The 26,148-nt window shown below is 38.8% G+C and overlaps 1 protein-coding gene across 6 annotated transcripts in view; it reads left to right on the forward strand.

Annotated features, from left to right (window-relative positions):
- Positions 1–3,315: 3,315 nt before the first annotated feature.
- Positions 3,316–26,148, forward strand: part of RC3H1 (ring finger and CCCH-type domains 1) — a 79,751-nt gene continuing 56,918 nt past the window's right edge. For 3 of the 6 annotated variants that reach the window (XM_045811468.2, XM_087858741.1, XM_087858742.1), the window contains exon 1: positions 3,316–3,585. The gene's annotated coding sequence lies outside the window, so the exon portion shown is untranslated. The remainder of the gene's footprint in view (positions 3,586–26,148) is intronic. The other 3 variants (XM_045811467.2, XM_045811469.2, XM_045811470.2) reach the window with 1 other exon arrangement.

Below are 26,148 nucleotides of genomic sequence, written 5' to 3' on the forward strand. Positions count from 1 at the left end.
TTCCCTCTCCCCACATAAATCATTTACATTGGAGAGGTCTCAGGTTCTAGTCATACTTTAACCAAGTTTTTTAGTTAATCTAAACTCTATTCACATACCTTCTGTTTCCCAAAACTTATCCTTCATCCGAATCCTGCCCTGAACTGAGAGCTATTGTATTTCTGTGGCTCTGGGTACACATCTAATATCAGACATAGTGACGTTTACCTGTCAAAGGTAGTTTCTGTGACATTAGAATGATGATTCCTACCAATTCTTCCCTTTAACTTTCATAGAACTTTATACTTTCTATGTAATAATGACCCAGTTTATTTTATACTGTAGTTGTTTATACGTATATTTTATTGTATTGCTCTTACTAGATTGTTGAATTTCTTTAGGGGAGGGACAAATGACTTATTCATCCTTGTAGGATGGAATAGTCCTTCTCGCTCTCTAACCCCCTCCTCAATAATATGATACTTATCTACAAAGGAGTTGGGTAGATACATGATCTATCCAACCTTTCTTAGTCTCTGTTTCATATAAGTTGGTTGGTACCTAAAAATCTTTTCTAGTTTTAAAATAAACAAACAATGCCTTAGGTTGACAATTACACATTCCAGAGTATTATTTAAGCATGTGCTAGGTTAATCACACTGCATAACTTGAAAAACAAAGTTTAGTCTCAAAAAAGGACAAAATTAAAGGAAGAACAATAGAGTACAGTATATTAGAAAATACATTGAAAAAACTCGTAAGGCTTTATTTTAACTGATTTGTGATCTAAAAACTAGCATTAATTTTTTTTACAGTTCATGCTAAGAGCAAAAACGTATTTGATGACTTGTCATCCTCATTTGACTAATGAAAAAACTAAAGACTATAATGATGTAAACATAAAAAGGATTTTTAAAAATCATTTAAGTACTTACTATAATGCCATGAACTATTTTAAGTCCTTTACATGAAATGACTCATTTAATTTTCATAGAATACCAATGATGGAAGCCAGGGCAGAGTCTAAATTTCTAGGCATTCTATATCAGAATTAAATAATAAAATACAAAATAAAACTAAATTGTTTAAGTTGTGTTAAAACTACAGAGGAGTGATTTCTAAGCACAAATGACTATAAAATATATAAGCTGTTTGTCTTCAGTAATATGCTCTTAAAGTGTTATCTTAGCTCAAGAAAGTTCTCAAACACTATTTCACTGGATTAATAAAAATAGCTGGATTGAAACAAATTATACAATTTTAAGTGTTTGAAACTTTAAATATATATATATATATATCAGTTTCAATATATCTTTTCAAATCTTATTTATATTACCTCTCAACACCCTGAAAAACTTTACTACGTAACAATAGCAAAAATCTTAAACAGCAAAATCGGGAAAAAAAAGAGCTTAGTTCAGTAGCTAAAATTCTTACTGTGTTATTAATTTTGGAATAAAATCCAGAATCACTATTTTTTTTTCTTGCCAAATAACCATACTATCTTTCTTCTAAATAGGCCCAGTCTCAAGGAACAAATTATTCTCTGTAATTTATACATCTACCCTAAGTGGGGAGTTCAAAGCATATAAATGTTTCTCATAGATTAGCTTTTATTGTAAACACGGAAGTAATTTTCAAAGCTGCTTTTCTCCTTTTTCTGCCAAATGTTTCTGTTTAATTATATTATTAAAGTGAATTCTGGGAAGCCCCTTGGCTTTAAACCTGTATTTAACTGAAATATTGATGAAATAAAAATAAATTAAACTTTAGCATCATATTTTATAAGTTAACCTTGAAAGGGATTTACCAACTGAGGTGCAACTATTAATAGTTTAAAGAAATTATATTATCTAGGTTGCTTGTAATGGAAGTTGGGTTATTTGCTTCACCTAAACAGGGAAGTTGGCATGTTTGCCTAGCAACGGCCGCTAAAACCTTCTGTTGTGGAAGGTTCCCTAGGAGGGAGAAGAGAGGAGGAAAAACAGGAGGAACAGATTAATGTCTTTCCTAGCAGGGGAATGAGGAGGGAAAGGCTGTCCAAGAGATAGATATCCTTTAGATTAGCATACACTAACCTAATCCCTCTGATAGCTAGAAGTTAGTTCTTTGTAGGACTGGGGTTACTGTTGAGTAAATTGAAAGGAAGGTTACAGATTTAGCCACTTCAAAGGGAGTAAATTCCAGTCAATAGAAAGACATCAATAAGTCTTCTAAAAAGAAGCTGAAATCTGAGTAGCAGGAAGGTGTCAGCAACCAAAAAGACCGCCGCTCAGAGTTTAGGAAGGTGTGTGATCTGTGTTTTACAAATATTATAAAACACTTATAATGATTGAATTTATTGAGTTAAAGGCAGTAGCTTCTCTAAATATAATACTGTTTTTGGTATTGGTGATGTCTGCAGTGAAGAAAGGATAGGAAAGCGAATCTCTGCTCTCTTGGCCAAGACCTGAAGCAAAAAAGGGAATAATGCAGAGGAGTATTAACTGGGTGTTTATATGAGGACCATCTCTATTCTAGACGATTTATCTTGAAATTAGGACTGTATGATACGAAAAAGAATTCCTGTCTCTCCCTTTTTTAAAAGCACGGGTTTGGTGAAGAGCGATTGTCTGGAAGGGGTCTCCCACCACCCCAAATCAAAATGGCTTCTTTTCTGTAAGGGAGAAGAAACTTTCATCACCGCAAGGTTAGCTTTTTAGATCCAGGAACTCTTCCATGGGCCGAATCTTCCCGTCCCCCCCTAGACAGCTATCATCTTTCACTTAGGTCCGGAGAGACGTTTTGGACCAGTGAGTGTCCAGGCCCTTGGGCGCTTTCGCCACGTTGGGAAGCCGAACTCTTTTCGGGGGTCGGTGAGATTGGTGTCTAGGGCAAAGCTGGTGTGATCCAGAACGTGGATAACACAAGAACAAATTCTTTTGGCTGGGGGTTGGGGAAGGGGGGGATGTGAGAAGGAACGGGATAGAGGGACGAGAGCTGAGAAATCCTAGGGGCAGAGGGAGTGCGGGGTTCGATGGAAACGTCAGGAATTTCTCAATCCCCCTCGCCGGCGAGCCACTTGCCGCCAGGCGCAAAGGCGCTGGTGGGGGAGGGCCCGCAGTCGGCCGGACCAGTTCGGCGGCTCCGGGCGGGGGTACGCCCTGGGGTTGGCGCAGAGCATCGCCCGCCTCGCTCCCGGGCGTTGGCTGCGGGTGACTCAGAGCTTTCCTCCCGCGCCCGCCCCGCCCCTCCCCGCCCGCTGCGCGCCCCGCCCCCCGAAGGAGGGGCCTCGCCCTCGTCCCCGCCCTTGTCCCCGCCCCAGTCTCCGGGGCGGGCCGGAGCCCGAGGAAGAGGAAGGGGACGAGGACAACGAGCGACGGGGCGGAGGAGGAGGAGGAGGAAGAGGAGGCCGACTAACAAGATGGCCCCTGCTGCAGGAGCAGCCTCAGCAGCAGCAGGTGGGAGGCCGGAGGCGGCGCTGGTGGTGGCGGCGGCGGCCGTGGCCCAGCGGCCTGGGACAGAGTCAGAGTCGACGGTGGCGGCGGCGGCGGCGACGGCTGCCGCGGCGGTGGCGACGGCCGCGGGGACTCGGAGCTGAGAGGAGCTGCTGCTCGGACCAGCGCGGTGAGCGAGCGGCAGGCGGCGGCGGCATGGGGAGGGCGGCGGCCGCCGCCCGGCCTCGGTCGGGAACAATAGGCAACCGCGGCGGGGAGGGGGCCGGCCTCGCCCGCCCTCCGCCCCTCGGCGGTAGCGGCCCCCCGCCCCCCCCGGCCTCAGCCCCGCCGGTGGCGGAGGGGCTTGTCAGCGCCCGGCGTCCCTAGGCCTTAGGCCTTGGAGCGCGGCCGAGAGGGCCTGCTGGGGTGCGTAGGCCGTGGGGACGTGCGGACGCCGCCCCGGACGAGGGGAGGGCTCGGGAGACTTCGACCGGAGGGAGGGGGCCAGAAGGTCGCCCGGCTCGGCGGTTACTCCGAGGGCCTCGGCTGCTGGAGGGTGAGCGCAGGAAATGCTTTTTGGACCCCGGGTCTGTGGGGGTGGGGAGGTGAAGGCGTCCGTAAACTGGCACCGCCTCCGCGTCCCTGCGCTCGGGCTGCTCCTGCACCTCAGGGCTGCTCCCTTCCCGGACCCTTAAGCCCTCCCCTTCCTCGGCCCGGTGGGTTTTACTGTGTCTGTTTTCCTGGAGCTCCTGGAGATCGAGCCAGATGGTCTTCTTTCTTCCTGATGGCGATAGGGAAATTGTGTAAGCGAGTGTCTTTTTTTAAAAAAAAAATAAGTGCAGCAGCAAAAAACATACAAGGTAAAACGCGATTATCGATAAGGGATGGGGAGGGATGGAGGGCTAAGGGATGTTCTTCTTAAAACATATCTTGGCACCAGTTCTCTCTGAACATCAGTTATGCCCACGTCCCCGGTGAGGTTGTGAAACAAGGGCTCTTTTGGAGCAGTAATAATATAACTCTTGACATCCCAGAATAGTCCATGAAACTGGAAACAAAGCCACTAACTGGCAACGCGAAGACAAATTGTAGTGTTTGAATAGAACTTTTCTTTAAACGAACCGTTTTGAATTATTAATGTGCCGCATAAGAAACAACATTAGCCCTGAATGGAACTAACGAAGCATTTCTTCAGGAGGGAAGTGGTTCGTTCATCTGCAGGGTAGAACTTCTTGTGTCCTGTCTTATGTTCTAGTTTTTGCCTTTCAGTAATTTGTTTTAAGACTAACCTTTCCTTTGAGTTTGGTATTTGATTTCTAAAGCAGATTTTAATAAGATTTCTAAACTTTTTTGTAACTTTCAAAACTAGAAACGACCGTTCTCTTTTGAATGTTTAGGCTTTTGGAGAGGCAGCTCTTTTCCCGCATTTGCCCTCTGGTAGTAGTGCCTGTAACTTCAGTTCACTGCGACTACTCCTAAATTTAATTTTTTGAGACGTCTACCTCGTCCATTTCCAAGTGGGGGCGGGGGGAATGATTCAAGTTATTTCTATTCCAGTTTCTACCTAGGTGTGCAGAAATTTATATTAAAGTTGTTTGGATACATCCGCGAAGATTGCTTTCTAATATTTAACATTCATTTGCGTGGTCCGTCTAGTTTGTGTTCTTAAAAGGAAGATTGACCTGTGCAGAGAAGATGCCAGTTAATATGTTTCATCCATTTTTAGGGTAAATTTCTGCTTAGAATTGTCTGTGTTTTAATTCGAATCATTTTTAGGTTATGTGAAATTTAATGGGTGGAGCTAGTCTAATTCTTTCAAGAGAATTGACAGTAAGTACACTAACAATCGAACAAACAAACGTGGAGGTTGAACTATCTTATTGTTGTTTAGGATTGAAGTATAGTGGGAAAATATGAATAACTTTCATTTTATTCCTAGCATAAATAATGTGGGTGTTTTGACTTTAAAGTATGGGGAGAGAACAACTTTCACATGGCTTCACCTAATGTGAATTTTCAGGGAATAGTTTCAGAAAGGACCCCCCCCTTTTTTTTTTAAGTGCTCAAATCCATAATTTTTTTTTATGCTGAATTTTGTTGGGTGAGCATAAAATGCAAGTAAAGTCTATCTTGTCTATCATGATGCTTATATTTATTTGTGACCCTAAACCTATTACAATGTACAAGTTTGAAAATTGTAAGTGGTTAGTTTGCTTTGTTATGAAAAAAAAAATCTCATCTTGTTGTGTGAAGGACTAATTTGCCTCATACTTAATATCATTTTCCTGAAAAACAAATTTTTTTTATTTTTAAAAAGTATTTTATTTATTTATTTGTCAGAGTGAGCACAAGTGGGGGAACAGCAGGCAGAGAGAGAAGCAGACAACTGGCAGGACCCTGAGATCATGACCTGAGCCAAAGGCAGACACTTAACCTACTGAGCCACCCAGGCGTCCCCAAAACAAAAGATTTTTAAATGTTAAGGTTTTGTATTTGAAATTGGATGTTGACCCAACAGTTCATGGGTTGGGTCTGGATCCCTATTTCTGTTGAATACTGAAAAATCTTTTAGAGAGCTCTGGTTTTAATAGGTGTCAGAACTGTTTTAAGATATGATCCCTGCATTGTTATATTTTATAAGTATTTATTCTGATAATTTCAGTTTCTTAAGTAATATTTAAGAATTTCCTTGTAAGGTTTTGGAACCATAGCTTAAGAATTAGATGTGCATTTTCTTGGTAATATTAAAAGTTAATATCTATTTGATTTACTTGAAGATATTTGAAAACATTTTTTGTACATAAAAAATTTAGTTTTTCAAAGCATCTGAAACATTCTCATTTAATCCTCATATTTGGGCCGTAATATTGGTGGTATTGTTCTCACTTTATATATGAAGAATTTGAGGCTAGGAGAAGCTATGTAAGTAGCAAAAAAGCCACATAATTAATAGGTGAAAGAGCTTACTCAAACCCAGGTCTTGTGACACAAATTAGATGCTTTACTACTGCCACCATGTGTCTCAAGATTTAACTTTGAAGCCTTTCCTGTGTTGACAGATTCCTTGTTTTGATCTGGAGCTATGCTTTATAATACTGTACTTGCCTTTAGCTCTAATACCTTTCTATTAACATTATTTATACACTGCCAGATATTCACTTATAAGTTTGAGAAAGTATTCATGTGAATTACAAATGAAACACTTACTTTTGCTTTCAGCAAATATAAATGCTGTTGATCTAGAAACTCATACCATTTACATAGGACAGATTTATGGTTTTGCTGTAATGGTTTCATGGCTTTAATTTGCTATGTAAACAGTTACTAAATTGTGCCTTTGAAATACTTCATGGAAATTTAAAATTTAGTAACATTCGGGGATGTTCAAGCTGGGTCAGCTAACATTTGAAATTCTTCATTTATAATTTTTTAAAGCCATAAACCATTTAGAATTCTGCACCTTTTTTTATCTCTAGATCTTGGGATTTGAAATGGAATTTTATGGGGGTCTAATCAGTCTACCCTTGGATATATCTTGAGAGTGGTTGGCACTCCACAAGGTGAAGAATACACTGATAAATGATCCTTGTTTGGTGGATACCTTGGAGCAAGATGTTCTTTGGCAGAGTATATTGACCTGGTTTAGTTTTGGCCCTGTCAACGCTCAGGAGTTCAGGTATTCTTCGGGGTTAGATTCAGATGGATTTAAATTCTCACATTGGCCTGCATCAAAACGGTCACAGTAGATTTCCAGATCAGCCCGTTCTTGTAGGACGCTCTTGAAGACCTCATTCTCTTGTTTAATCCTGGAGTCTAGGCTGGATTTGGGCTAGCTTTGGAGGTTGTTATGCCCTAAGATTGATTTTGTCTGGCATAATACAAAGGAATTTTTCTTATTCCATAGTTTCTTAAATAGATGATATATATTTTAAGTGGGCAGCTTACTAATTCTAAGTAATGATGCCCTCCATCCGCAAGACAGTTAACTTTAGCATATTTATTTATAGCCATTATTGGTCAGACTTGTGCCTGTTCATTTCTTATATAATATTCTTGTTTACCCTTTATATAATATTAGACACTTCTTATTAGTTCACAATGTTTCCTTAATCGGTTGAGGTTTAGGAAAAGAATTCTAGTAAAAAATTTGAGTTGACCTTTCATGCACAGTTGAGCTGACTGAAATGGTGACCTGCCATAGAGGAAAAAATATTTTAAGGTTCATTTACGTTTTTCTTTGAGATTATTAACAAATATATGTCATATGTCAGCAGTATTTTGATGTTAAGCATTTTAGCACTGACGTCAGTACTCATCTCACTGATTATTACTGTGCATATATGGTAATAATTTAACTTGTAATGCATCTAAAAATCTCCAATATCTAAGTAGTGTTTGAAAATGGTAGCAGTGTTTTTGAAGAAGACTTCTAAAGGGGTCATTAGAGAGAGAGAGAGTTTAATATATATCTTAACATAAACAATTTTTTTTTAAAGATTTTATTTATTTATTTAACAGAGATAGAGACAGCCAGCGAGAGAGGGAACACAAGCAGGGGGAGTGGGAGAGGAAGAAGCAGGCTCATAGCAGAGGAGCCTGATGTGGGGCTCAAGCCCAGAACGCTGGGATCTCGCCCCGAGCCGAAGGCAGACACTTAACCGCTGTGCCACCCAGGCGCCCCTAACATAAACAATTTTTTAATTACGGTTCAGGTCATTTAACATAAAACTAGTAATTTAAAAGTAAGTAGTTCAGTAGTAGTAGTATATTCACAATGTTGTGCAAACACCACTTTCTAATTCCAAAACCCTTTTATCACCCCCAAAGGAAACTGTACCCATTAGGAAGTTACTCCCCATTTCTCCTCCCCCTGGTCCCTAGCATCCACTATTCTACTTTCTGTCTCTGTGGAATTAACTTAAAATTATACTGAGTCAAGATTAAGGAGCAGTACTGTGTATAATTAAAATTGCAGAAAAAATTTTGGGATATGATTGTTAGGAATCAAAAATCACCTCATTCTTTGCATGCTTTTCTTGAGTACAGTAGGCAGACTGCCAGGGACTCTTAATGGAAGAAAAGTTGAAAGTCACAGCAGTTTGCAGTTCTAGTTTTGATCATTCCAAAGGAGTTCTACTCAAACTATCAGACTCATTTATATTTCCTTATTGGGTTATGGGAATTAACTAAATTATAATGTTATATACAAATATGAGCAACTAATACTTATTTTGCTCTCTACAACTTGTTTGCCTTTTTGGTTTCTCTCCGCCCCTCCCCCTTTTTTCTTAATGTGTAGAAGAAACTTGGAATGTTAACAGACAGGACTTATTTGAGATTGTATTGGAAAATGATTGTTAGGTTGAAATTCTTTGATCTTTATGAATCTGACTTTATAATTATTTTACTCAGCTAATGTTTGAGAATATTTAGAGTTGTAATTTGCCTAATACTCTGCTTTTAATCACATGTTGAATAAGATTTAACCTAGGTTTTGGCTCTCTACCTGACTCCCTCCAAAAAGCACGGATGGTGTTACGGAAGCAATTTATCTGTAGCTTTTTTTGCTTGGTTAGTTCATGGATTGAGAGAGAAAACTGTTAGGCTTCTTTTCTTTCTGGAATAATGTGTAATAAAGTTGGATTTCTGAAAATTTATTCATTTTATTTATCTATTTTTAAGTAATCTCTACACCCAACATGGGGCTTGAACTCAAAACCCCAGGATCAGGTTACACACTCTACCCACTGAGCCAGCCAGGCACCCTTTAAAAATTTTTTTTTCTTTTTAATAATCTCTACACGCAGGATCAAGAGTTGCATGCTCTTCTGACTGACCCAACCAGGTGTCCCAGATTTCTGTAAGTTTAGAATTGCTTAATTTGAAGTTTCGATTTAGGGCTTTGGAAATACTATTTTACCCTTATCTTAAATTCATATTGGTACCCCCCCCCAATTAAATTGAAATCTTAAAGTTTATGGTGATAAGTGCAAAACAGATTTCATGTTACTAGTAAAGATTGTAATGAGTTCCAGGAGATGTAAGTGGGGAAGAAAGTTTTAGATTTTGATATTACTCTCCCTCTCCCCTTTCTTTAAACGTGATTTTAAATATTCATATTTTCTTAGTTGTTTCCAAATGTCAGAGTTCTCCATCAGACTTGAAAACAGTTTAAAACAAGCTCTTAGCAACCTCCAGAGTATTCTTGGTGACTGTGATACTCCTCTGGCCATAATCTTGGGACCAGAAGGGCATATAAAAAGTCACCTTACTAATATTACCCTTTTTAAGGGAAAACTTAGTTATAAGAACAACTTAAAAAGTGATGAGAAAGAATTACTTAAGAATATTTACAACTCAGTGCTTTTTTTTTTTTTTTAAGATTTTATTTATTTATTTGACAGAGATAGAGACAGCCAGCGAGAGAGGGAACACAAGCAGGGGGAGTGGGAGAGGAAGAAGCAGGCTCATAGCGGAGGAGCCTCATGTGGGGCTTGATCCCGGAACGCCCGGATCACGCCCTGAGCTGAAGGCAGGCGCTTAACCGCTGTGCCACCCAGGCGCCCCAGTGCTTTTTTTCTTTAATAGGGGGACTTTTTTCAGAAAAGTATTAACTCTTTGTAAATATTTCTGTTTTTTTATATATACCTCATTAAATTTTTATAGTAACATTGGAAAACTAGTATACTAAATAAATACACTTAATCATTGGGGTTCCTTGGTGACTCAGTCAGTTAAGCGTCAGACTCTTGGTTTTGGCTCAGGTAAGGCTCTTGCAGTCCTGGGGTTGAGCCCGTGTGGTTCCACGCTCAGTGTGGAGTTTGCTTCAGATTCTTTCTCCCTCTCTCTCCCACTCCGTCCCTCCCCACCTATATGTGCCACGTGCAAATGTGCACACATGCGCTCCTCTCTGAAATAAAATCTTTAAAAAAAAAACACCCCAATACATTTAATCATTAACATCTTTAAATGAGGTGATGTTTAGAGATCTATGCTTAAAAATACGGCTTAGTGGAAGATTTGTGAATGAAATAGGCTTATTGCATTCTTAGCTTTATTACAGAACAGTATTTTACCTATCCAGGTCCCAGTTTAGAATAAGAAGTATACAAAAAGACTTTTAATTGTTATGAGATTAGTGAACCAGATCATCTGCACTAAGGTACTGATTTAGGAGCTCTCTTTGTTTGTACATAATTCTAATAAATTTGATTATCTGTTCTCTAATCCCACATCAGATTAAAAGGTGTAAATTAGGTGTGGGAGTAGAGAGGCTTTATAGGTAAAAGGGTCAGCAAGGGGGGGGTGACAGAAATAAAAAACATCTTAGCTTGGGACCATGTAATATAGGGACAACACCTCATTAGACTCTGAGTGTCATTATTTAATTACTGTGCTATATAACCTGGTCCTGTTTTTAAAAAACATATTCCTGATGATAAATTCCTTGTGGGAAAATGCAATTATGTTCATAATTTTGGGAGTCATAAAAATATGTACAGAATATATTAGAACACAGGCTTCGAAGTCAGAAATATCTAGGTTCCCATCTTTTATCACTTAAGCTTTATGATTCTTTATCTCTAAAAATAGAAATGGTGATACCTTCCTTTAAAGATTTGTTTTGGGGGCGCCTGGGTGGCTCAGTTGTTGAGCGTCTGCCTTCGGCTCAGGGCGTGATCCCGCGTTCCGGGATCGAGTCCCACATCAGGCTCCTCCGCTATGAGCCTGCTTCTTCCTCTCCCACTCCCCCTGCTTGTGTTCCCTCTCTTGCTGGCTGTCTCTCTCTCTGTCAAATAAATAAATAAAATCTTTAAAAATAAATAAATAAATAAATAAATAAATAAATAAATAAATAAAGACTTGTTTTGGGGGCGCCTGGGTGGCTCAGTCAGTTCAGCAACTGACTCTTGATTTTGGCTCAGATCATGATCTCAGGGTCCTGAGACCGAGTCCTCCCCCCACCTCAGGCTCGGAGCTGAGTGTGGAGCCTGCTTGAGATTTTCTCTCTCCCTCTCCCTCTCCCTCTGCACCTCCCTGCTGCTGGCATACACACCTGCGTGTGTGCTTGCTCTCTCTCTTTCTCTCAAATAAGTAAATAAATAAATAAATAAATAAAATCTTTAAAAAAATAAAGATTCGTTTTGAAGTTTAAATGAGATAAACATACATCTTCAGTATAGTACCTGATACCGAGTACTCATTCAGTAAATGTTATTTTCCTCCTTAAATTCTGTTTAACAAAAATCATCAGTTTAGAAAGCTACTCCTCTAGACTATTTGAAATCGTTTTGTTACTGAAGCTGCATATAAATTTTGTGTAATTCAGGAATAAATGTATTTGTACTTTTTTTTTTTTTAAGATGTTATTTTGAAGTAACCTCCACACCCAGTGTGGGGCTTGAACTCACAACCCTGAGATCAAGAGTCATATGCTGTACTGATTGTACCAGCCAGGTCCTCCTGTATGTGTACTTTTGAAGGTAGTGGTCAGGAATGAGATACATCCTCATTTTCTTCCCACATCAGTCTTTTCATTGATATGGATCTGTGCTATTCAGTACCAGCCACTAGTTACAAATGGCTACTTAAATTTAAAATTTTTAATAGACTTAATTTTTTAGAGCAGTTTTAGGTTTATAGAAAATTGTCCTGAAGATACAGAATTTTCATATACACCTTCCTCTCACGGTTACTTCTGTTAACGTCTTGTATCAGTGTGGTGCATTTGTTATAATGACCCAGTGTTGATAAATTGTTATTAACTAAGTTCCATAGTTTATATTAGGATTCACATTTTGTACTGTATAGTTTTATGAGTGAGATTGTCTTCTTTCATTTAGCAGTATAACATTTAAGATTCTTCTATGTCTTTTTGTGGCTTGATAGCTCATTTCTTTTTTTTTTTTAATGATTTTATTTATTTAATTATTTGTCAGAGAGAGTGCGTACAAGCAGGGTGAGCAGCAGGCAGAGGGAGAAGCAGGCTCCCCACTCAGCAAGTAGCCCATGTGGGACTCGATCCCAGGGCCCTGGGATCATGACCTGAGCTGAAGGCAGACACTTAACTGACTGAGCCACCCAGGTGTCCCTAGCATGTTTCTTTTTACTACTAAATAATATTCCATTTTATGGTTAAATTTAAGTTTTAATTAATTAAAATCAAATAAAATTTAAAATTTAGATCCTCAGTTGCACCAACCACATTTCAGTGGTTCAATAACCACATGTGGCTCCTGGCTACCATACTGGAAACCGAAGACGACATTTTCAACATCTCAGGTAGTTTTAGTGAAGAGTGCTGATGTAAACTATCCTCCCAAGGTCCGATTCTCTGTGTTCACTCTCACGGAAAACTTACCTCTTTACATGATCTCAGTTTGTCCTCAAGCCTACATTTTCATTGCTTTGTTGCTTGTGTTGCTGGCAGGCCTGAACTTTACGTAATAAACTTACTCCCTGAACAAAACAGCCTTACCAAATAAATATTATCCATTAATGGTTTCCTTGATTTCTTATTAGAGTATCATCTTTTACTCCACTTTTCAGTGTTCCTAAAATCTTTTCTTGTTTTTCTCTAAACCTTTCAACCATATTTATCAAGGGTATATCAGAGCTAATAAATGGCAGTATTGAGATTAGAATCTAGATCTCCTTATCCTAGTTCTCTCTTGGGCTCCCCACTAATTAGGTTGCCTTTACAGTCATGTTTGAAGTTAAAATCACTTTCGAAGAGGTCATTAGGGACCATTTGATTATATACTATCTAATTTTAAATAGTGTATTTATAGATGAAAACTGTAGATTTAATAGTTATATTATTTTTACTCTTTAAATAATTAGAATCTTATTTGAAGAAAATTATCCCATTTAGCTGATTTCTTTCTATATTTCAGTTATGATGGAAAAATATTTTTGAGTATGAGTCATTTTAGATAAAAAAAATTAATTTCCAGGACTGATATGAGTTGGCTGGTGAGGGTGAATGGAATTTAACTAAACATATTGGCATCCAGCATTCTCTCTTGGCACTTGGGTTTACACTTAGATTGTATTCAAGCTACATTTTAATCTGTAAAATCCAAATTGGTCACCACATGAATTTGTATCTTCCTTAACTCACCATGTTGAAGTTTCCAGAGCTTGAAAAATGGAGAACCTTTTGTCAGTCTCTCTTGCCTTTTTTTTTTTTTTTTTTTCTTTTAATAGATAAGCTGTACCTCTGCTTTTGCTGAAAGTAGCCATATTGTGTTTGGTCTTGATTTGACCTTCCCTGTATACTGGTCATGCTTGCTTAACAGTCCATTTTTGTGGAGACATTCTGTTAAAGAGTAGTAGTCTTCCATATTTAAGTGCTGTACTTGAAAAAAAAAACCTTTGATTTTAACCTTCCTTTTGAAATGCTTTCCCTATAATTACTTTTTTAAAACCCCGATTTTATATGTCAAATTTTACATTAATGACCCCATTGAAAGAAGTTTTTGAACTGTTTTGATTAAACATTCTTTGCTTGAATTTAGCTTTTCTTTAAATTTATCAGCGACTTAAGAGATAAATAAAAGGTTCTCCATATATTTAGAAAAATTGAGTTGTAGGTTTTAATGGATTGACTCATTATCTGAGTCAATTTTTTCAGAAATGCGATTTTATTATGATAGGTCAGTACGTCTGCAGTTGATGAAAACCTGTTTGTAAGAGCACAGAAGGCCAATTTATTTTCTTCCTACTGCTATAAAAAAAAGATGGTTTTGCGAAATAAAAAAATCCTTAGAATAGATAGATCTCTAAATGCATTTAAGAGCAACTTAGAATATCCCAAAGGCCAGACTAGATAATATTTTTATGAAAGCATCATTGAATATTGTAGTAGTAACACCTAGTTTTCTAATGATTGACATGCGTTAGTTAATTCATTTTACTCAGTGTCAGGATAGAACTCAACAGCTTCTTAGGTGCGAAATGACAAAGTGGTAAGGGGGGTGGAGGGGAAGGAAGTAGGGAGTAAAATCCTGTCAATATATTCTCCATATTTAGGAAAGATTTCAGGTTCAATTGTTGATTTTCTAAAATTCTTTTTGTTTTTAAAAGACTGTTTTTAGATTTTCAGCAAAATTGAGAAGAAGGTACTGAGATTTCCCATACACTCCCTGCTCCCACATATGCACAGTCTCATCCATTATCAGCATCCACCACCAGAGTGGTACATTTATTACCAAAAAAAAGATTGATGAATCTACATTGCTATTTGAAGTCCATAGTTTACAGAGGGCTCATTCTTGGTGTGGTACATTCTGTGGGTTTGGACAAATATATAATGACAAGTATTCACAATTATAGTTTCATACAGAGTATTTTCATTATCCAAAAAATCCTCTGTTTTTTGCCTATTCATCTCTCCTCATGCCAACTCCTAGCAACAAGTGATCTTTTTATTGTCTATCTAGTTTTGCCTTTTCCATAGTGTCCTGGAGTTGGAATCGTATATACGGTAGGTAGCCTTTTCAGATGGCTTCTTTCTTTTAGCAATGCATTTAAGTTTTGTTCATGTTTTTTCATAGCTTGATAGCTCATTTCTTTTTAACACTTGTCGTATATAGCACAGTTTATGTATACGGAAGGACATCTTGGTTGCTTCCAAGTTTTGGCAGTTGTGAATGAAGCTGCTCTAAACATCCGTTTACAGGTTTTTTGTAGTCATAAGGGTTCAACTCCTCTGGGTAAATAGTGAGGAGAGTGACTGCTTGATTGTATTGTAAGAGTATGTTTAGTTTGTAAGAAACCACCAGACTGTTTTCCAAAGTGGCTGTCCCATTTTGCATTCCTACCAACACTGAATGAGAGATCCTGTTGTTCCACATCTTTGTCACCACTTGGTGTTGTCTGTGTTCCAGATTTTGGCCATTCCACTGAGTGTGTAGTGGTATGACATTTTTATGTGCATTTTCCTGATGATTTATGATGTGGAGTATCTTTTCATGTGTTTTTTTGGAATATAATTAAAAAAAAATTTTTTTAAGTAGGCTCCATGCCCAGCGTAGAGACCAGTTTAAGACTTGAATTCACAACCCCAAGATCAAGACCTGAGCTGAGATCAAGAATCGGACACTTAACCAACTCAGCCACCCAGGTGCTCTGGAATATAATATTGTATAATTGGAATCATACAATATATAGTTTTTTCAGATTCGCTTTTTTTTTTTTTTTTGAAGATTTTATTTATTTACTTGTCAGAGAGAGAGAGAACGCGCGCACCTGCACAAGCAGAGGGAATGGCAAGCAGAGGGAGAAGCAGGTTCCCTGCTGAGCAAGGGGCCTGATGTGGGCCTCAATCCTTGAACCTTGGGATCATGACCTGAGTGCGCTGAAGGCAGGTGCTCAACTGACTGAGCCACCCAGGTGTCCCTCAGATTCGCTTCTTTATTCTTACCTTTTTGGTCTGCCACTTCACTTTTAGTTTTCCTAGCTTATAGATAATTTTAAGGATATGCTTAATTTTGGAGGCATACTTCCTTCTAAACATTAAGTACCAGTATTAAAAAATTTAGCTCTGTGTGGTGGTACATCTGCTGTCCTAAGTCCCATTGCCATTCAGCTTTATCTTTTATGTGAATTGTCCCAACATTACCTTTAGGAATATGAAACTTGTTATAGTCAGGCAGAATAGTGATTTTTTTCAGTCATTCAACAATTATTGAGCAAATATTATACGCCGTGCAGCGTACAACAATATGGACTTTCTCATAGAATATATTGGAAACATCAGAGGAGTACCTAATACAGGCTGGGCTAAAAAAGATTTCTTGAAAGAGCTTCTTGAACTAAGTGGGACCTAGGGGATGAGTAGAGATTTAACATTAGATTTAGGGGAATTCTTGAACCAAACAAGACCTAGAGTGAAAAAGAATATATTGTGTGCAAGGAAACCCTAATACTTCCGTTGGTAGAGAATAAAATATGAGGCAGATGGTGATGAAAAGTAAGACTGGAGTGGTCAGTGGGGGCCACATCCTAAAGACCTTTATGGAGTATTCAGGTACTTGGAATTGATCCTCTTCGGGCACCATTGAAGAAATTGTTGTTGATGTTACTTGTTTTTTAAGTTGAGATACAAGATACATGCAGTAAAGAGTAAAAACGTCTTGGGGTGCCTATGTGGCTCAGTCGGTTAGCATCTGACTTCGGCTCAGGTCATGATCTCAGGGTCCTGGGATCAAGCCCGGCAGGGGCTCTCAGCACAGCAGGGAGTCTGTTTCTCCCTCTGTGCGCTCTCTCTCTCTCTCCCTCCCTCTCTCTCTCTCACACACACGCACAACTAAATAAATAAAATCTTTAAAAAAAAAGGAAAAATGTCTTAGGGGTCTGTCTTGATTTTTTTACATAATATGCTTGTGATATACCAGACACTACCTAGATCAAGATATCTGGCGTTTCTAGCACCTCAGAATTCTTTCTTCTTTTTCCCAGACAATACCCTCCCCACTGCCTCCCACCTTTTCCAACAGGTATTCTCTGACCTCCAGCACCATAGACTGTTTCTTTTTAAATGAAGTCATCCAGGATGTAGTCCTTTCCCTTCCTCTATAAATTAAATCCTTCAGTAGGTCCTGTTTTGTATCTGGCTTTGTTCATTATGATATCTGTGAAATTCATCCATATTATATGTAACAAATCAATCTTTCTTTTATTATTGCTATATTGTATTCCATTGTGTGAATTTATCACAGTTTATCCATTCTGTTGTAGCTGGATATTTGGGTTGTTTCCAGTTAGTTTTGAGCTTTTTGTGAATAAAGCTGCTATGAACATTCTTGGCTTTTGATGGACATGATTAGTCATTTCTCTCGTATATATACCCAGGAATGGAGTTTGTGGGGTCATTGGTAGAATTTTGTTTGGCCTAAGCAGGTACTGCCGGTTTTCCAAAGTAAAATGTGCCAACTTACACTGCCATCAGCATTGTATGAGAATTTCACCTGCTCCTATCCTCTTTTGTATTGTTGTTTTAAAATTTTTAGCCCGGGGCACCTGGGTGTCTCAGTTGTTTGGGGTCCGACCCTTGGTTTTAGCTCAGGTCATGATCTCAGAGTCGTGAGATCAAGTCCGACGTGGGCTCTGTGCGCAGCATGGAGTTGGTTGAGATTCTCTCTCCCTCTGCCCCTCCCATTCATGCTCACTTGCTCTCTGTAAAAAATAAATAAATCTTTTTTAAAAATTTAGCCCTTCTGGTATATATGGAGTGGTATCATTGTCATTTTAATTTAAATTCCCCTCATGTGTAATGCTGTTCTTTTTTTTTTTTTTAAGATTTTATTTGAGAGTGAGAGCGCATGCGCACACAAGTGTGGGACGGGGCAGAGGGAGAGGGAGAAGCGGGCTCCGTACTAAGCAGGGAGCCCGATAGGGCGCACCATCCCAGGACCGCAGGATCATGACATGAGCCAAAGGCAGACGTTAACGGACTGAGTCACCAGGCGCCCTCTGTAATGTTATTCTGTAACTTCAGCTGGCATATGGTATGCCTGTTGGCCATTTGGATATCCTCTTTTGTGAAATGTTTGTTCAAGTCTATTGTCTATTGTTGTTGTTTTTTAATTGATTGCCATGGAAGAAAAACATAGGTGAATGACCAGCAACTATGAGGAGGATAGAGGAAGGCAAAAACAAAGCTGGAGGCAGAGATCAGTTAAAAGGTTATTGTGTGATCCAGGTGAGAAGACTAGATGCTTTATGAGAGTAGGGTTGTTTCTTTCAGTGCTGTAACTTCAGATCCTAGGACACTGGCGCCCCAGGTTTTCAGTATTTTTTTTTTTAAAGATTTTTATTTATTTATTCGACAGAGATAGAGACAGCCAGCGAGAGAGGGAACACAAGCAGGGGGAGTGGGAGAGGAAGAAGCAGGCTCCTAGTGGAAGAGCCTGATGTGGGGCTCGATCCCACAACGCCGGGATCACGCCCTGAGCCGAAGGCAGATGCTTAACCGCTGCGCCACCCAGGTGCCCCTTCAGTATTTTTTGAGTGAATGAATATGGGTCCTTAGGGAAGTAGAGATGGAAAGGAATAGATAGATGCAATAGATACTAAAATTTTTTTAATGGGAGTGGAAAACGATGGAATCTAGGATGATTACCAGATTTGTACATTGAGTGTCAAATTGGATAGTAATGTCACCAAAGCAGCAAAGACTACAGAAGGAATTACCAGTTTAAAAATAGGGATATGTTTAGTTACCATGTGACCTTGAGCATATCACCTAACATCCGTTCTTCAGTTCCTCAACTCTAAAATTAAGCTTTATAATGATATGTAAGAGGTTCATTATGATGTCTAATAGACTAAGTGAGCTAATGCATGTAGAACACTTAGAATAGTGCCTGGCACATAGAATGTACTCAAAGTTAGAAACAAACAAAAACCCCTGTCCTTGTGGAGCTTACATTTTAGTAGTGGTGGGTATACACTATAACAAAACAATTAAAAGAGCATATTGAATGGTGAGAAGTTTTATGAGAAAAAAATTAATCAAGAATAAGATGGGAAGCAACAGTTTGTGTATGGTGGTAGGGGGGTTGGGGTTGAGAGATCAGTTTTAAATAAGGTTTGGATCAAGTAAGACCTTTCATAAGAGAATTCATAGGTTAATGCTTAAAGGGAAATGAGGAAAAGGTTCAGGATTGGGGGAATAGTGGGCAAACTGATCTTAGTTCTCTAAGATAAGAAAGCAGAGCTCCCTGTTTTTACCAAAAAGTGTAATGTTAGTAGTAATCTGTTTATTGTGCAACCCACAGCAGTTAGACTTTCTGAAACCTTTTATCCCTTGCTGTCTGCATCACACATAAACATACAACACAAACCTGAGCGTGAATTTAGTCCCCAGAAGGTCATTATTATGTATTTTGAAGGAAGTGTTTTGTGTTTAATTCTGATATAGTAGCAACAAATCGGTAGATTCTCTAAAAGTAGCTACTAACTTGGGAATCAGCAAAATACCTTCTTTCACAATTTACCTGTTCCGAATCGCTTTATATATATAAATAAAATGCATTGTATCTATAAGCTTACGTGTTTGGAGTCATGTAGCAGTTTGTCCATTTTTTTTAAACTTCTCAAAATGAATTTTTTTATAACAGTCTAGAAATAATTCTAAGTTGGAAAATGAATCCATATCTCTTATTTTGTTGCATTGTTTTTCAAGCAATGCAGGTGGCCCTGTGGTAGCCTCCAAGAAAGTCCAAAGCACAAGCTCCCTGGAAAAGAATAGAAGCAAGTAAAAGGAAAGAAGTGGGGGTTATTAGTGTGGCAGATATGCTGCTTTGTTTTCTGGAGTAAAGAGGGGACTCTCTGTTCTCAAGTTTTGTTACTGACACCTGTTTTTGTCCCTTTCAGTTCAATACCAGAAATCTGCTGATAGTCAAAATCCAAATGTCATTACTGCTTCAAAAATGACTTTATGAAGGGTAGTTTTCTGTGACCAGTTTAACCTGGAGTGTTTTCTAACAGCTTAAAAATACAAATGTAGAAAAAAAAAATCTAACAAATATAATGTTAAATGCAAGAAGCCAAAATACAAAAGAATATATACTGATGAATACGCTGTATAGAGTTTTTAAACAGGCAAAACTAATCTATGGTATTAGAAGTTAGGATAGTAGTGACCTTTGAGGAAGAATAAAGGAATAATGATTGGGAGGGATGGTGAGAGGACTTTCTGGGGTGCCAGTAATGTTGTATATCTTGGGTATACAGTTGCCCCTCAAACAATATGGGGGTTAAGGATGCCAACCCCTAGGTGGTCAAAAATCTGCTTATAACTTTTGACTCTTCAGAACTTAACTACTAATAGCCTACTGTTGACCAGAAGTCTTACCAATAACATAAAGTTGATTAACATATTTCGTATATTGTATGCATTATATACCGTAGTCTTAAAATAAATCTAGAGAAAAGAAAATGTTATTGAGAAAATCATACTATACATTTATAGTACAATACCTGTATTACTGAAAAAGTCCCACGTGTAGGCAGGCCAGGACAGGGGCAGTACCAGGGGCAGGCCTGGTCCTGGGATGGTAATGTTCTGCAGCTTGGTGGCCTTGGCTCAGCAGGGGCAGCTCTTGGGTGACTTGCTGGCTGTGGCAGAGGCCTGGAGGCGCAGTATAGCTGTCCCATCTGCCTTGCCATGTGGCGCTGACCTGTGCCATTGGCAGTTGTGGCCACATGTGAGTGTAGTGGGTCTACCAGGGACACTGGGGCCTGGGTGCTGTTGGGTTGGGGGAGTGGCTGGAGGATTGGAGGTTGAGGGCACTGGATGTGTTCCTCCTTCAGCTCAGCCTCCTGCCTGCCAGCCTCCTGGTGCTTGACCCAACCACCCCACCTACACAACCCTTTCACCCTGGGGGTGACCTGAAGCCCTGCCCCATTGCCAGGGCACCCAGGGGCTGCTGACTACCTCTACAGGTCTCCCTGGGTTCTCAGGACAATAGGCATAACCTCTGTGTTAGTTGCCTTTGATTTGTTCTGTGGAGACTGGGGTAGGCAAGTTGTAAGTAAATACCTTGTGGCTTCTGCTGTTAACTCTTTAAAAAAAATCGTCATGTAAGTGGACTCATGCAGTTCAAACTGGTGTTGTTCAAGGGTCAGCTGTACAGGTCGACTGTACAGGTATGCTTACTTTGTAATAATTTGTTGACTTGAACATTCTTGATCTGTATGCCTTTCTGTATGTTTGCCATACTTCAGTATGTTTTAAGTATCTTAAAATATATATGAAATTAAGATTCATATTCTGTTTTAGTCCTCTGATTATTTCTGTAAAATGTTGTAATAAAATGTTCCTTGTGATTCTCCTCAAAAGAAATAGAGTAGTTGCTATAACCTAATTTTTTTTGAATGACCTAGGCTTAAATAGTTCCAGGGTTCCTGTACTAAATCTACTTTATTTAAAACTAACCATGCTCAGGTTAAACCTAAAACAGGCACCATTTAATTTAGATTTTTATTTTTGGCTAACTAATAAAATAATTATTAATAAATGCAATACAGATTACTGGTGCCAAAAGTTGGAAGACATTGTATTATAGTGGAAAAAGTACAGCCTTTGGAGTTGGACGAATGTGGGTTCAAATTATTACTAGACCACTAAGTTAGCTGAATAACTTTCAGTTTTCTTTTTTTTTCTTTTTTTTCTTTTTTTATTTTAATGTTTTTTTATTACATTATGTTAGTCACCATACAGTACCTCCCCGGTTTCCGATGTAAAGTTCGATGATTCATTAGTTGCGTATGACACCCAGTGCACCATGCAATACGTGCCCTCCTTACTACCCATCACCAGTCTATCCCATTCCCCCACCCCCCTCCCCTAACTTTCAGTTTTCTTTCCTTCCTTCATCAGTGAAGTAGAGGTGATAGCTATCTCAGAAGGTCGTTGGAGGATTAAAGGAGATAATCTATAAGTGCTTGGCACTCAAATCCCACAGTTTGGGGACGGGGAGGGAATAGATTTGGAGAGTATATAAAGATAGTTTGAGTAGGTAAAAATAAGTATAACCTGCTGAAGATCATCACTAAGGTGATGTTGTTAAGGAAAGTTGTCTTTAGGTTATAACCGGTAAAGACTAACAACATCTAGCTTGAGAGCATATGAAGCTATCAATATTAAGAGTTAATGCTTCTCTGGCACATCAGCATGAAGGACTGTTAGCATGGATGACAACTCCGTTAAGTTGGAATATAGTAAAAAGTTTTAGATGGATTTAAAATCAGCCAAAGTGGTACATGTTTTGTCTAGAGGATTTGTTGTCCATGCTGTGCTTTTAAAATGTTCCATTGGTATACTTAAATGCTTTTCCCCTTGGTTACTGTTAATTTATGCTATAGGATTAAGAAACTAAATTTAGGCATATTGTGTGTATGAAGGTACTTCAATGTATTAGTAATTTTTAGGGCCTTAAAAAAAGAGGATAGATAGATTCATTCTTTTAAAGGGTTGTAATTCAGTTGAGAGAACCTTTCAAATTCCAGTGTCAATAATACATTCAGTATTACTATATTCTCAAAAGGCTATGATGAAATTTATAAATGTTATGTTGGTTGTTATGTCTTAATTATACAAACAATTATTAGATATTTATCATGGAGTAACAAACCACCCCAAAGTTTAGTGGCTCAAAACAATAACTATATTTGGTTATACTTTTGAGTCACATTTGGGGCAGGATTTAGCTCTGTGGTCCTGTTGCTAGTCTCCACTGAGGCCACTCATGTAGCTTCACTCATCTGGCAGCTCAGATTGGCGCCGATGGCTCTCGGGTCTGAGCTTGGACAGTTTTTCTTTGTTCTTTTGGTCTCACCCTTGGGGCCTGGTTCAACCTTCCTCACATAGTGGCACCATGTTCCAAGAGTGAGAGTAGAAGCTGCAAGGTCACTTGAGGGCTAAGCTCTGAAACTCCTCCAACATCACTTCTGCTGCATCCTACTATTCAAAGTAAGTCAAGGTTACCCAGATTCAAGAGGGGGGAAAATAGACCCTCTCTCCTAATTGAGCAGCAAAGTCAAATTACAAAGGGAGGAATTGTGGCCATCTTTGCAGACTAAAAAAACAAATGATTTAAAAACCTAAGGAGGGGGGGCGCCTGGGTGGCACAGCGGTTAAGCGTCTGCCTTCAGCTCAGGACGTGATCCTGGCGTTGTGGGATCGAGCCCCACGTCAGGCTCCTCTGCTATGAGCCTGCTTCTTCCTCTCCCACTCCCCCTGCTTGTGTTCCCTCTCTCGCTGGCTTTCTCTATCTCTGTCGAATAAATAAATAAAATCTTAAAAAAAAAATAAAAAAAAATAAAAACCGAAGGAGATAGTCTTAACAATAGTAAAGTTAGACATACCAGGGTTGAAGTCTGAACTCTACTAGCCCTTATTGGCTTTGAATCGGAGAATATGGTTTAACCCTGATTTTCTCAAGGGCCTAATAATATTTTGCAAGGTTATTATGATGATTAAAAATAATGACCTTTTTAAGTTTTTAGAATATTTTAACCCATAATAAACCTATTATTATTGTAAAACTTAGCATTCCTTTTAAGTTCATTTGCTTATCTTGAACCTACGAAAATCTCCTTCAAAGATAGGAATGGCAGCATAGCTTGCTAATAAGTGGTATTCCAGAAGCCATTTGAAAGGTAAAGTTGAAGGTTTTTCTGTTTGCCAGCTTTTATGTATTAAGACTCATTTGCTCATGTTAGAAGTTGTTTGCCTAAAATAAAGAAAAACCTGGATTTTATATTTGAGTTTATAAACCTTGAGGTATCTTATCTCCTTCTTCCCAAATGGAAATGTGTGTGGGTGTTCATTGGGAAAAGGAACTACTAAGATTTTTTAAGATTGCATGTATGCCTCTTAAACTAATTAATATTAAATAGTTCAGGGTATAAGAATACTTGAATGTTTAAGCTTTTTAAAAATTTATTTATTTTTATTTTTTTAATTTTTAATTTTAAGCTTTTGATGTCTGTTTATAAGTTTCTATTTTGTAATGTTTAGGGAAGTAATTGTCTAAAATTGGCATCACTTGCTACCAATGTAAATTCAGAATTTACATTTTGGCCACAGAGAGTTTGTCATTATGTTGCTGATGTTAGAATATCTTTTCTCCCCCCCAGTGCCTTACGGTGGAAAGTAAGATTATTGATTTGAGATTTTTCTTCTTTTTAATTTTCTAATTTTTATTATGTATTTATTTAATTTTTTGCTTTATCCATTTTTTCAAAATTTAATTCCAGTATAACTAACATGGAGTGTTATATTAGTTTCAGGCATACAACACAGTGATTCAACAATTCTGTATGTTACTTAGTGCTCACCATGGTAAGTGTACTCTTAATCCCTTTCACATATTTCACCCATCCCCCCCACTCACCTCCCTCTTTTTTTTTTTTTTTAAAGATTTTATTTATTTATGTGACAGAGAGACAGCCAGCGAGAGAGAGAACACAGAAGGGAGAGGGAGAGGAAGAAGCAGGCTCCCAGCGGAGGAGCGGGATGTGGGACTCAATCCCGGAACGCCGGGATCACGCCCTGAGCCGAAGGCAGACGCTTAACGACTGCGCTACCCAGGCGCCCCTCCCTCCTCTTTTTTATTTATTTACTTATTTATTAAAAAGATTATATTTATCTGAGAGAGAGAGCACGAGCAGGGGCGGGGGGAGCAGAGGGAGCAGGAGAGAGAAGCAGACTCCCCGCTGTGTGGGGAGCCAGAACTAGGGGCTTGATCTGAGGACCCCAGGATCATGACCTTAGCTGAAGGCAGATACTTAACAGACTGAGCCACCCAGGCACCCCTTCCTCTTCTTTTTTATTTTATTTTATTTTTTCTTCTTTTTTTAATATAGGCACTTAAAGAAGTTAACTCCTCTCCGAACCTTGTTTTAGTTGTGTCTTACAAGTTTTTGTATGGTGTGTCTTCATTTTCATTCATCTCAAAATATTTTCTAATTTCCCTTATGATTTCTTCTTTGACTTACTGGTTATTTAGGAGTATGTTATTTAGGGGCATCTGGGTGGTTCAGTCTGTTAAGTGTCTGCCTTCAGCTCAGATCATGATCCTAGGGTCCTGGGATCAAGCCCCAAGGCTGGCTCCCTGCTCAGTGGGGAGTCTGCTTCTCCCGCTCCCTCTGTCCCTCCCCCTGCTCATGCTGTCTCTCACTCTCTCACTCACACTCTCCCAAATAAGTAAATAAAATCTTTTAAAAAAGGAGTATGTTATTTAATTTCCCTGTTTGTGAGTTCCCCAAATTTCTTTCTGTTAGTGGTTTGTAATTTCATTCCATTGTGTTCAGAGAATATAGCTTTTGTGATTTCAGTCCTCTTAAATGTACTGATACTTGTTTTATGGTTTAGCATGTGGTGTGTCTTAGGGAATGTTCCATAGGTACTTGGAAAGAATTCTGCTGTTGTTAGGTATTCACTGGATGTCTTTAAGGTCTAGTTGGTTCATAGTGTTGTTATTCAAGTCTTACAAATTCTTGGTGATCTGTGCATACTACTCTGGATGGTAAGGCCCTAGGTTTCTTCCCTAGCAGCTAGCTTTTCATTAGCTCAGTTGACTTAATGTTGGGGAAAACAAATACTCCAGCTTGATAGGTTTGCTAATGTATATTGGCTGGCTTTTTCTGTATTAAAACCATAAAGAAAATAGCAAGAGAGGAAAAAAAAACAACAACAACCCAAGATGTTCTCTGATTTTAAGGAACTTAGAGTCTAGTTATAGCCTAGCTTTGCTCTATTGAGGATACTGTTAACAGCAATACCATAGTTAAGAAATCTTAGTAATCTAGGTAAGAGATGTTGGTAATCTAAATTTAGGTTTTGGGAATGAATGGGAAGGTTTTAAACATTGAAAAAATAAAATGATAGGACATGGTGACTGATTAGTTGAGGGGGGAGGGTTTGAGGAAAAAGGGAAGAGTCAGTGATGATTCCCCATGCTTCTGTCATTGGGTAAGTGACTTGATCATTGACATAGGAACAAAAGGTTTTTGGTAAAGTTGAGATGATTTGAGACACTAGTTGGACATGGATGGCTAGTAGCGAACTGGTTATATGGCCCTGGCTGGCATTCAGAAGAGAAGTCAGAACTGAGACATAGATTTGAAAATCATCAGCATGTAGTTGGTATTTGAAAGCTGAAAAATAGATGAAATCTCTCACTGTAAGTTGGTAGAGGAGAAAATTGAGGAAGGAATTCTGTAAAACCACATATAT

Source organism: Ursus americanus, chromosome 2, assembly GCF_024610735.1.
Source record: "Ursus americanus isolate L20-20 chromosome 2, mUrsAme1.1.p, whole genome shotgun sequence".
NCBI classification, from domain to species: domain Eukaryota; kingdom Metazoa; phylum Chordata; class Mammalia; order Carnivora; family Ursidae; genus Ursus; species Ursus americanus.